The 13,196-nt window shown below is 43.1% G+C and overlaps 1 pseudogene; it reads left to right on the top strand.

Moving 5' to 3' along the window:
• Window positions 1-8,235: 8,235 nt before the first annotated feature.
• On the top strand, window positions 8,236-9,483 carry LOC142439944 (large ribosomal subunit protein eL14-like; annotated as a pseudogene).
• The last annotated feature ends 3,713 nt before the right edge of the window (window positions 9,484-13,196 follow it).

The raw sequence follows: 13,196 nt of genomic DNA, 5'->3' as shown, positions 1-13,196 counted from the left end.
GTCCTAAGAGGCAGCAATTCAAACTGAATAAGTGAATGCTGCATAGTTTAAAATCAGAAAATGTGTGGGTCAGGACCTGCTTGTATGTTTTCACCATATTAATTAAACTTGCATGCTGAACAAATAATCCAAGAAGCTGGGTCATCTGAAGAAGAATGTAGCATGAGAATTAGAGGAGGACTCATGAGCCACCTGCGCTCTGCAGATGACACAACCTTACTGGCTGAAAGCCAGGAGGACGTGAAGCACTTGCTGATGGAAATCAAAGATGACAACTCAGTGTAATGGAAAACAAAAGGCTTACAATTGGACCAATAACCAAAACCATGATAAATGGAGAAAAGATTGGCATGGTCAAAGATTTCATTTTCCTTGGATCCACCATCAGTGATCACGGAAGTCCCCCCCAAAATCCAGTGCTCTCAAGGTGATTCCAACTCACAGTGACCGTGGAATCAAGCACCCACAGAGTCAAGGAATCAAACAAACGATTGTAGTGAAGAGATCTCTTACAAAAGACTTCTTTCAAATGTTAAAGAGAAAAAATATAGCTTTGAGGGATAGCGTGTGCCAGACCCAAGGCATGTGAGGCTGTTAGTTTATTGTGCCAACCTGGCCGATAAACACATGTGGGGTTAATTGAAGGGCAGCGAGATAAATGGCTTGGTGAGCCTTGTCTTTCTAGTTCTCAGGTCTCTTGCTTTCTGATGGTCAGACCTGGGTGTAGCTGCCTTAGCCAGTTCCCTGCTTCAGCTAGCAAAGGCTCATTTCCCGCAAGACATCCCTTAGGAGAAACCACATGGACCTACCCTGATGCAGTCATGGTTGCTGGAGGAGCCATGTGGAGACCTCTGCCAGCGCTGAGATGCTTACATGTTCACTGATTCGGCTTCCCTCCTGCAGTCGGCATCTTTGCATGTATTTTGTGAGATGGAGGAGGGCTTTATGGACTGGTGTTGGGCATAGGGGTTAATGGGTTAATGTTGAACTTGTGGGCTGGGGCAGCACTGGGCTGGGATGTTTTCTTGATGAACACTTCACCTTTATATAAAACTCTCTTATACATGAGTTTCTGTGGATTTGTTTCTCTAAAGTACCCAGACTAGCCCAGCATGATATTTTCGATCCCCTCATATGCTTGTGAAAGCTGGTCAAAGAGGAAGGCAGACTGCGGAAGAATGGATGCATTTGAACTATGGTGTTGGAGAAGAATATTAAACGTGCCATGGCCCATCAGGAGAACAAGAAAATTTGTCTTGGAAGTCAGAAGAGTCACAATGTTCTTTAGAAGCCAGGAGTCTAGATTTCATCTTACTTACCTCAGACATCTTAGTTGTCAGGAGATACCAGCCCCTGGAGAAGGACACTGTTCTGGGTAAAATAGGCAGTCAGCCCAAAGAGGACACCCTTGAGGAGAGCAGCTTACAGCAGCGGTTCTCAACCTTGCTAACACTGCAACCCTCATGTCGTGGTGACTCCCAATCATAACATTATTGTCGTTGCTACCTCATAACTGCAATTTTGCTACTGTTATGAAGCGGGCGACCCCCTCCCCCAAAGGGGTCGTGACCCAGAGATTGAGAACTGCTGATTTACACAGTGGCTGTAACAATGGGCACAAAGCAACAATGAGGATGGCACAGGCGAGACTGTGATTCGTTCTGTTGTGCATAAAGTTGCTATGGCAAAGAACCGACAGGAAGGCACCCAAAAGCAACAACACCCTTGACCCAGCAGCCTTCAAAGTATGGTGGTTCAGCGCTCAGCTGCTAATTGAAAAGACATGCTTGGAACGCACCAAAACCTGCGGGAGAAAACTGTGGCAGTCTGCTTCTGTAGGGCAGTTCTACGCTAGCCTGCGGTCATTGTGAGGTGGAATCCATTCAATAGCAATGGACTACCCCTGACCTCCTGGATCAGAAACTTTGGGAGCGGGGCCCGGAAATCTATGGCTGACTAAGACTTCCAAGTATTTCGATGAATGCCACAGTTGAAAATCCACGGAGTTAAGCTCCTTGATGCCAGGTTTCGGTTACTCCAGTCCGAGACATCCTAACTGATCCAAACGCTGAGAGCTAAGAAGGATCCCTTCAGCTGAGAGGATTTGGATTAAAGAAGTGAACGGAACTGAAATATGCACAGACCCCATTGCGAAATGTTAGAGCAATTTAGGAAATGGAGGGTGGGGGGAGGAAGACAGTGGGGGAACAAATCCAGCTGAAGCAGGAGTTTCTAACAAGCTGAGGAAATGAAATCTCCAAAGAAAGATGAGAGTCATATGCCTCAACACCTGAAGTGAGAGGTTAAAGAGATTATATTTTATCTTCTAAATATTGAGAAGCCACAGAATCATTTGAAATAGAACCAATTAAAAATACTTTTTAGATGATGATATTGGACGTGCTAAGTTGTACAGACTGACGGCAAGAGAGACACAGGCACGAGGAGCCGGTCCATCAGAGTGGCACAGAAGCTCTGGCTTCTCTTGGCCAGCATCCGGCATACACTGAAGCTAGGTGTCAGAAGTATCAGCAAGAGCAACCTTGCACCAAGCCTGGGGATCTCTGCTTTGTGAGTGAATATTTCCTCACAAAGGAAATAGCCTTTCTACCTCCATCTCCCCAGGGAGCAGAGGAGGAAGCTATGAATGAGTTTTCTCCACAAAGGGCTATTTCCCTGGGTCGTCCAACTGACCTGCAGTGCACACCCCTACCTATTGCCTTATTGGGAAGAGACTGAGGTGGGCCATTCCTCTGGAAATAAAGTGGGGACACACAAGCATAACCTCTGACAGCCTTGCCAGTGGGGTCCTGCCATCATTGGAGCCAACTGAAAGAATGTCACTGTTAAGAGCAGCTTCACGTCCTGCTGGTTTTGACACCTCTGTTTACCTGAAAAGTTTCCATGTTGGATGTGAATTAATGAATAATGTAAAGTGATATATGCTTGCCTTTGGAAAACACTCTCATGTGCTAAAGATTTTCCTGCTAGTTATAGTTTCCCCAGTCTTTCATTATAGCAATTGTAAAACATACAGAACTTAATGAATTAGACAGTGAATAAGTAGTGTTTTACTCTATTTGCTCTATAACATAGATATTCAATCCTCCAACTCCATCTAATTATCCATCAATCCATCTAGTTTCATTTCAAATTCAAATAAGTTGCAGACAACAATACACTTCACCCCACAAACGTTAGCATATACATCTTAAACCTGGGTCCAATATTTGCTTCCTGTTCCTTTTTTCCCTTACTCCCTATTTTAGGGCTGGTTAAATTCACATGGAATAAATTACACAAATTTTAAGGGTTCAATTTTATAATTTTTTAATTACCTTATGACTATGTTTATGGTTTAATGAAGCTAACATTCATTAATCTCCATGTCCTACTGACATCGTGTGTGCAATGTTATGGTCAATTGTGCAATAATAAATGAGCAAAATAATGCTATCCAATATACTGATAATATCAAATGTGTTTAGCTTGTTTAGAGGTTCTAACAGGTGAGTGAAACTATTCACAGGATGGCCCTCGTTCTATGGGAAAGTTCGTCTTCTTCAACCGAGAGCACAGCTTTGGGAAGGTTGCACCCAGAACTGTCAGGGAGGAAGAAGACACCCACCTCACTTGCAACAATAGCTGAATCAACCAGGCAATCAACTCAGTGACAGATGTCACAGTCAGATTTCCCTCACAGAAAATATCAGAAAGATGATTACTTGTGCTTTATTGACTCTACCAAGGCATTTGACTGGGTGGATCATAACAAACTATGAGAAGCCTTGGGAAGAATGGGAATTCCTGAACACTTTATTGTGCTCATGAAAAACCTATAAATGGGTCAAGAGGTAGTTGTGTGATTAAAAAAAGGGAATACGGCATGGTTTGAAATCAGAAAAGGTGTGTTTCAGGGTTGTATTCTCTCACTATGTTTATTCAATCTGTATGCTGAGCAGTGACGCTAGATTCAGTGAAGAAGAAAGTGGCATCAGGATTGGAGGAAAGCTTATTGCATAACCCAGGATATGCAGATGACACAAGCTTGCTTGCTGCAAGTGAGGAGGACTTGAAGCATTTGCTGTTGAAGATCAAGGGTTGTGGCCTTCAGTATGGATTATAGCTCAGTGCAAAGAAAATAAAAATGTACACAAAGGACCAACAGGTATAGCGTGATATGTGGAGAAAAGATTGACATTCTCAAGGATTTCGTCTTGTTTGGATCCACAACCACTGCTCGTGGAGGCAGCAGTCAAGAGATCACAGGACACATAGCATTGGGTAAATCTGCTGCACAAGACCTCTTTTTGGAAAACAAAGATGTTACAGGTCTTAGCTTTGCCCAACCCATGCCGTGGTATTTTCATTGGCCTCCTATACATGTGACAGGTGGACAATGAATAAGGAAGACCAAAAGGGAATTGACATGTTGAATTATGGTACTGGCAAAAAATATTGAATGTACCACAGACTTGCAAAGGAACAAACAAGTCTGTCTTGGGATCCCTGGCAGAGTGCTCCTTAGAGGAAAGGATGGTGAGCTTCTCTCAAGTCCTTTGGACGGATTGTTAGGAGGGACCAGTCCCCGCGGGAGGACATCATACTTGGTAAAGCAGAGAGGCAGCGACAAAGAGGAAGGCCCTTAACAAGGTGGGCTGACACAATGCCTGGAATAATGGTCTCAAACATAAGAACAATTGCAGGCCAGTGAGGGACCGAGCAGCGTTTCCCTCTGTTGTACTCAGGATCACTATGAGTCAGAACCGGCGCTGGGGCACCTAGCAGTATGTTTAGCACTTTTGCATTGGATTTTTATGTGATAAGAAATATCGGCTGGTTTTAGAAGTCATTGGTGACTAAAATATGAATCAAATATGTGCCCCATCCTTCTTTTAGTCTTCTGGGTGGGGTTAAAGGTTGAGTTCCCTAAAGCGACAAGGTGATCAACTTCCAAAGGAACACTATTCGTCTGTAAGCTGGGCTTATCCCACTATGGAAACGCCTAAAGAAAACACAGCAATAAGTTGGCTGCTAAGACTGATGGATGTTACGACTTGCTGTCATACCTGCTTTTTTGTGTTCATAAGCACACACTCGTGGACTTAAAATAAACAAGCGTGATAAACTTCCCTCGTTAAAACAGAAGGCTTAAGTTCTTGCCTATTGCTACTCACTGTCATCAAACTGATTCCCGCTCATTGCAACCCTGTACGACAGAGTAGAAAGGCTCCCTACCGTTTCTGAGGCTTTCAATCAATTGGTAGTGCAGCTACAATAATACTTGACTTGCAAAATGTTTTAAGGTCTACTGCTAACTGAGAACAATGGACTGAAGCATCACTCTCATGGTGCCGATGAGGAAATTGAAGCATGCACACAAGACCTCGGTTCTCTTTGGGGCCTAATCTTTTCCTACTATATGATATAAAAATCGAATTCATCCATAAATATTTATTAGGCATCATATTATACTAACCTGAACCATAAAACCAGTGATTTGAACTCATGGGGAAAAGATGTGGCAGACTGCTCCTAGGAAGATTGTAGCCTTAAAACCCCGCGGGTCCTTTGTGATTTCGTGTAAAACACAACAACAAATCCCATACCTGAGCTGACAATTCCCAGGAAGAGAGAGGAAGAACTGTCATAGATAAAACAAGGCGTAGAGTAGTGTAAGTTCGAGATGATTTGTTTGAGTAAATGAGTCAGGAAAAGGGAAGGTGAGCGAAGGTGTCTTATATGATAGGTTTCATTCAAACAAGTACCTGTAGAAACAGCTGGATGATGTGTAGCATGCATTTTCTTTGCGAGTTGTTTAAGCTAATGGCCTGCTTTGTTAACTGTCAAAAACACCCTAGATCCACTCTATTTCCTTTGGCCTGCACTCCACACCTTTGCATTCACTTTCTGATCTGTAAAGAACGTCAAGCCTCAGAGAGACCCCAGGTACCCTGGTGGTGCAGTAGTGAAGAGTTCGAACCCACTAACTGCACTCTTGGAAACCCTCTGGGGCAGTTCTGCTCTGAGGTGAAATTGACCCAACGACACCGGGCTGGTTTTTAGGCTTGTATTGGGGGCCCTGTTATACTATGCTGACATGGGTTGGTTTCAGGGAGGAAAGAAGGATGTGAGAATGTGAACATAATAACAGCCAGGCAGGGCTTTTCTAAAACTAGGTAAAAATCATGTTGTGGAACAGTAGGGAATAAAACTACTCCCAAGATTGTCTCAAATCCAGACAGAGGACAGTAGCCGGTGGACCCAATTAACTTTGCACACAGGTCCCCCCATAAGACCTCTGCCTTCTAATGCCATAAGCATTACCCAGGTTACAAAGATTATTCTATTTTCTAAGACCTGGATCTTTGGCATTGTTCAAAGTTGGTTCTCTAATACTAGAAGCTCCAGGATTCCTGATTCATTGGTTTGAAAATCTAAAACACATGACAGGGAAATTGTAGTGAACTCAAGAAATCCAGCGTATCCAAAAATCAAGGGTCTACTCAAATGCCCCATAATACGTGTGCAGTGCCACATATTCCGTTTAGATGTTGTTTACCCAAGCAGCTCACTGGGGTGGCAGGCCAGGCACAAAAATGTAGACACTCACTCCTTGGTAACTCTAGCCTGCCCTCACTCCCAACCTGAAATGGGAGATTGATATTCAATAGTACCACAGGGCCCCAAGAAAGTTCTTAAATAACCCTACCTCCTGTAGAACCTCAGAATTACTCTTTCAGGGCCAGTGCTTGTACCTGGGTAGCCACCAGCAGGCTAAGGAAGTCATTTACAAAAGGCAGATGCTCTCGAATGATTTGGGCAGTCCCAGACATTATCCTGTTCACCTGAACTTTTGCTTTGGGGGGTTGGAAAGTTAAGCCAGGCTTGTTTTAACACTGATATCTGCCCCACCCCACTCCCACCCCCCAAAAGAGCAATGTTTATACTCTATTCTTTTTTATTATTATTAAATACTTTTATTGGGGGCTCTTACATCTCTCATCACAATCCACACATTCATATATTGTGTCAAGCACATTTGCACATATGTTACCATCATCATTTTCAAAACATTTTCTTTCTACTTGAGCCCTTGGTAGCAGCTCTCGTTTTATCCCCCTCCCTATACTCTATTCTTATAGTTGTCTCCAATCAAGCAATAAACCCAAACTGAAACCTATTTTCATTGACTCCATTCTGCCTCACAGTGACCCATGCACTTAAAAGCATAACAGGAGTCCACAAGGGTCTCAAAAGCTGTATCTTACAGAAGATTGCTAGACCTTTCTTACCGGCACTGATGAATGGATTTCAACCCCCATCCTCTCAGCTAATATCCCACAAGCAGGCCATCTGCACCTTCCAGGTACCTTTGAATCCGAGTTTTGTATTCCTGTACCTTCTAGAAGCAAGGATGATAAGACTTTGTCTTGTATACTTTGGACAGGTTATCGGGAGAGAACAGTCCCTGGAGAAGGACATCAGGCGTGGCAAAGGAGATGTGCCGTGAGAAAGAGAAAGGGACTCAGTGAGACAGATTGGCACAGTGGCCCCAGCAACAGACTCCAGCATAGGAACAATTGTGAGGATCATTCAAGACCGGGAGGTGTTTTGTTCTCAGTATGAATAGACTCAGTATGAATCGGACTCAACACAATGGCACCTAAAAACCATAAGCAGTATTTTCCGTCTGAAATTGACCAAACAGTCAATCCAGGTGCATCGACAGCTATTGGTGATTGGAATGCAAAAGTTGGAAAGAAAGAGGAAGGAATAGTAGTTGGAAAATATGGACTTGATGATAGAAAAGAAGCTAGAGATCAAATGATAGAATTTTGCAAGACCAATGAATTCTTCCTCACAAATCAATTTTCTTCAACCACCCAAATGGCAACTGACAACCCATGTGGACTTCTCCAGATGAAACACACAGAAATCAAGTTGAATATATCTGTAGGAAAAGACAATGGAGAAAGTCAGTAACAGCAACCAATCCAGAGACCGACTGTGGAACAGACCATCGATTGCGCATATGTAAGTTCAAGTTGAAGTTAAATAAAATCAAAGCAAGTCCACAAGAGCCAAAATATGCACTTGAGTCTATCCCACTTGAATTTCTAGAACATCTCAAGAACAGTTTTGATGCCTTAAAGATCAATGACAAGATCTGGTAAGCTGTGGGGTGACATCAAGAATATCATACATGCTTCCTTCTCACCAAACGCCGCCAAGATGGTGTTCAGGCACTTCGTGGAGGTTGGCTGGGTGGCCTACAACTCCTTTGGACCTCATGCTGGGAAACTGGTCGCGATTGTAGATGTGATTGATCAGAATCGGTGTGTTAGACAGGGTTCTCTAGAGAGATAAAACCAGATTGCTGGTAATTATATATATATAAAGATAGATAGATAGATAGATAGATAGATAGATAGATAGATAGATAGATAGATAGATAGATAGATAGATAGATACAAGAAATGAACTGTTAAATTATATACAGATAGCTAGATATATAATACAAGAAATGAACAGTTAAATTATAAAGCAGTATAAATGGCTCAGTGCAACTCACTCCCATGAGAGAGTTGTGAGACACTGGCAGTCCTTCAAGTCTTGAGGGCCACCAGGTAGCCCTCTGTAGAGAGAGCTAGGCTATCCCAGCACAGGCATCAAACAGAAAGGCAGGTAACCAACAATCAGTTCCCAGCTCCAGAGATGTAAATTCCAGTTGTGTGGTGTTAAAGGAACCTCAAAATACAGTGACACAGTCCACAGGCTAGGCATCCCACAGGTAGTGTAGTCTGTAAATTGAGGCACAGAACAAGCAAGGCAGCCTCACACTGGTCCCATGATTAAAGACAAGAAAGGTGAGGCTCACCGAGCCATTTATCTCTCCGCCCTTCAATTAATCCCACCTGTGTTTATCAGCCAGGTTGGCACAATAAACTATCTCAACCAGGTTTTGGTTGATGGCCCTTACACTCAAGTAAGGAGGCAGGCCATGCCTTTCAAGTGTATGCAGCTCACTGACTTCCTCCTCAAGTTCCCACACAGTGCCCGACAGAAGTGTATCCGAGAAGCCTGGCAGAAGACGCATATCAAAACAAAACGGGCAGCCACAAGATGGGCCAAAAAGATGGAAGCCAGAGAAAAGAAAGCCAAGATGACAGATTTGATCGTTTTAAAGTCATGAAGGCAAAGAAAATGAGGAGCCGGCTAATAAAGTATGAAGTTAAGAAGCTTCCAAGGGCAGCTCTCCTGAAGGCTTCTCCCAAAAAAGCAAGCGCTGCGAAGGGAGTGGCTGCTGCGAAGGTTCCAGCTAAGAAGGGGGCTGCCGCCTCCGCTGCCGGCAAGAAGGCTCCCACCCAGAAGGAGAAAGCTGCAGGTCAGAAGGCCGGGCCTTCAAAGGCCCAGAAAGCTCCAGCCCAGAAAACACCTGCCCAAAGGCAACTGGCAAGAAAGCATACCACACCGTTATAAAAAGTAATACAGTTTCTATTGGCCATGTTGGGAAAAAAAAAGAATATCACACACAAAGAAAGCAAAGGGTCACCAAAAAAAACAGAAAAAAAGGAAAGATAAGGTGGGTGTCCGGAGAGACTAGGAAACTTGCTCTTGATTTTAAAGTGGCTATGGCAAATGGAAGAGATGATCAGATAAAAGAGCTGAACAGGACATTTTAAAGGGCAACTCGAGAAGACAAAACAAATATTATCATAAAATGTGCAGACTGAGAGTTAGAAAACCAAAAAGGAAGAACATGCCCAGCATATCTTAAACTAAAAGAACTCCAGAAAAAACTCTAGCCTTGAGTTGCAATCCTGAAAGATTCTGTGGGCACAATATTGAATGACGCAGAAATATTGAGAAAAGATAGAAAGAATATTCAGAGTCACTGTACCAAAAAAGAACTAGCTGACCATTTCAACAGGTAGCGAGTGTATGAGCAAGAAGCAAAGGTGCTGAAGGGAAAGGTCCAAGATACACCGAGAGTGTTAGCCACAAACACAAGGCTGCAGAAATTGATGCCACACCAATTGGCATGTTTCAACAGGGTGATGAGACACTGGAGCAGTCACTCTCACCTACACCAGCACATTTGAAATACAACTAGTTGGCCAACTGACTGGGAGAGATGCATATTTGTACCCTGTGGTGGAAATCATCCAACTAAGATGATTTTATGTCAAGTGAAAGATATAAGAAAGTAGGGGTGGAATCCCACCTGTCCATCAGATCACAGCCTGATGATGCATCCATGGGGGTTGGGAGGTGATCTTCTTAGAAATAGCACCTTGGGAACCTCTCTCTGCCCTCTCACCTTCCTGCGTGCTGATTTCTGGCACTAATGAGAGCTGCCTGTGCCATGTTTCCACCAACCACGTGACTCTGTGGTCCATGGCCTGTGTCCTTCCTGCAGTCTGTGTCATTGCACAGGCTATGGGGTATGAAGAGGACCTTATGGACTAGCATCATATTATGGATGTGGGTTGAACTGAACTAAGTAAAATGCCTTCTTAATTTAGGATTATTTCTTGATATAAAGCTTTCTTGCATATAGATCAATATCATGGATTTGTTTCTCTAGTCAACCCAGAAACACATACCTATTCCAAAGAAGTGACACAGTAGAATGCTCAAATTAAAGAACAATAGCATATACACAAGAAAAAAATTGTTGAATATCATCCTCAAACTGTTTAAGCAGTACATCGACAGGCAGCTGCATTAGGCCTCTGGTGTTGACAAAGAATATTGAAAGTACCATGGGCTGCTGAAAGAATAAACAGGTCTGTCTTGGAAGAATTTCAACCAGAATGCTCTTTGGAGGCAAGGATGGCAAGACTTCATTTCACAAATTTGGGACATGTTGTCAGAAGAGACAGACCGTGCAGAAGGCGATCACTCTTGGTCATGTGTAGGCCAGTGAAAAAGAGGGAAGTAGCCACGAAGAGGCATTGAAATTGTGGCTGCAACAATGGTCTTAATTATAACAACAGTAGTGAGGATCACGCAGGACTAGGCAATGTTTCTTTTCGTTTACATGGTTGTTAAGCCTTAGAACTCACTGAATGGCACCTGACGACAACGATCTAGTCACAGCTATGATATGATTAATGAAGGTTTCACGCAGGGCATGAATATATATGTACACTTTGAAAGTATGTGGAAGCTAGCCGACTTCTACTGATGGAATTGAGCCCTGCATCCGGTTCATTGACCTCTTGTTATACTGGGTGACAATCTCGGAGCCATTATCTGACTGCTGACCTAAGATTAATTTGGTCGATTCTGCTCAGGAGCCACCAGCCTGTGGTCTTCCTGTTCCCTATCCATCAGTCCCTGCCTTCCTGTTTCCTGTCCATAAGTTCCTGTCTTTCTGTTTCTTGTCCATCAGCCCCTGTAATTACAGGAGTCAGGAGGAGCCTTCACCTTATAGTGGGCCCTCCACCTTGAACTGGACTGGACTTTCCCACTTTTACAACTGTGCTGTTGTTGTTGTAAAGTGTCATCAAGTTGGTTCTTTATATGACCTTAATCACACCAGAATAAAATACTTCCCTGTCCTACACCATCTTTACAATTTTTCCTATGGCTGAGCTTATTGTTGCAGCCACTGTGTTAATCCATCTCATTCACTGCCCCTCTATTTTACCAAACAAGACCGGGGACTAGTCTCTCCTGACAACGTGTCCAAAGTATGTAAGAGAAGGTCTTGCCATTCTTGCCTCTTAAGGAGCACTCTGGCCGTACTTCCTCCAGACAGATTGGCATGTCCTTTTAGCAGTCCATGGTTCTTTCAATATTCTTCTCCAGGCCCACAGTTCAAATGTGTCCATTCTTCTTTGGTCTCCCTTATTCAATGTCCAACTTTCACATGCATACGAGGCAATGGAAAATACCATGACTTGGATCAAGGACACCTAAGTCCTCGAAGTAGAATCCTTGATTTTCAATACTCTAAAGAGGTCTGTATAGCAGATTTACTTAATGCGATACATCTTTTGATCTCTTGACTGCTGCATCGTTGAGCGTTGACTGTGGATCCAAGAAAGACACAATCCTTGACAACTTCAACTGTCTCTCCGTTTACCATTATGTTCCCTATTGGTCTAGTTGTGAAGATTTGGTCATTGTAATAGATATTGAAGGCTTCAGTCTTTGATCCCCGTCAGCAAGTACCTTAAGTCCTCCTTGCTTTGAGCAAACGTTGTTAGTAAGTTTTCCCCCATTCTGCTTCATATAATCCAACTTCTCTGATGATTTTCTCAGCATACAGATTGAATAAGTATGGTGAGAGGACACAACTCTATTGCACACCTTTCTTCATTTTAAACCATTCAGCATTCCCTTGTTCTAGTCACACAACTCCTTCTTGATCCATGCACAAATTCCTCATGACCACAACGGAACTCCCATTCTTCTCAATGTTATCCATAGTTTGTTAGGATCCATATGATCAGATGCCTTTGCATAGTGACTAAAACACAGGAAAACATCTTTCTGGTGTTTTCTGCTTTGAGTCAAGATCATCTGACATCAGCAATGATCTCCCTTGGTCTATGTCCTCTTCTAAATCAGGTCTGAACCTCTGGCAATTCCCTGTCAATATATTGGTGCAACTGTTGTTGGATGATTATCAGCAAAACTTTATTTGCATATAATATCAATGATATTATTTTATAGTTGTAAGCATTCTGTTGGATAATCTTTCTCTGGAATAGGTACACATATGAATCAGTTAGCCAAGTAGCTGTCACCCAAATTTCCTGGCATAGGCAAGTTCATGCTTCCAGTATTTTATCAGTTTGTTGAAGCATTTCAATTGGTGTTCCATCAATTCCTGGAGCCTTGTTTTTGGCTAATCGTTTCAGAGCATCTTGACCTTCTCCCTCAGCATCATTTGTCCTTGCTCATATGCTATCTCCTCAAATGGTGGCCTATTGGCTAGTGCCTTTTGGTACAGTGACTGTGTTCTATCTTCTTTTGAAACTTCCTGTATCATTCAGTACATTGTCCATAGAATCTTTCAATAGTGCAACTCAAGGCTTAATTTTTTTTTCTTGTGCAGTAATGCAAGATCTCAGAGAAGCTGGTGGGAGTCTCCAGGAGAGTTCTCTTTTCTTTGTGAAGGGCAGGGCTCCCTGGAATGGGTTCACCCAGAGAGAGCGGGCCACCCTTGGAACGTGTCA

Source organism: Tenrec ecaudatus, chromosome 2 (genome assembly GCF_050624435.1).
Source record: "Tenrec ecaudatus isolate mTenEca1 chromosome 2, mTenEca1.hap1, whole genome shotgun sequence".
Classification (NCBI taxonomy): domain Eukaryota; kingdom Metazoa; phylum Chordata; class Mammalia; order Afrosoricida; family Tenrecidae; genus Tenrec; species Tenrec ecaudatus.
The sequence above is the reverse complement of the archived record's forward strand: the minus strand, read 5'-3'. Positions and strand labels throughout refer to the sequence as shown.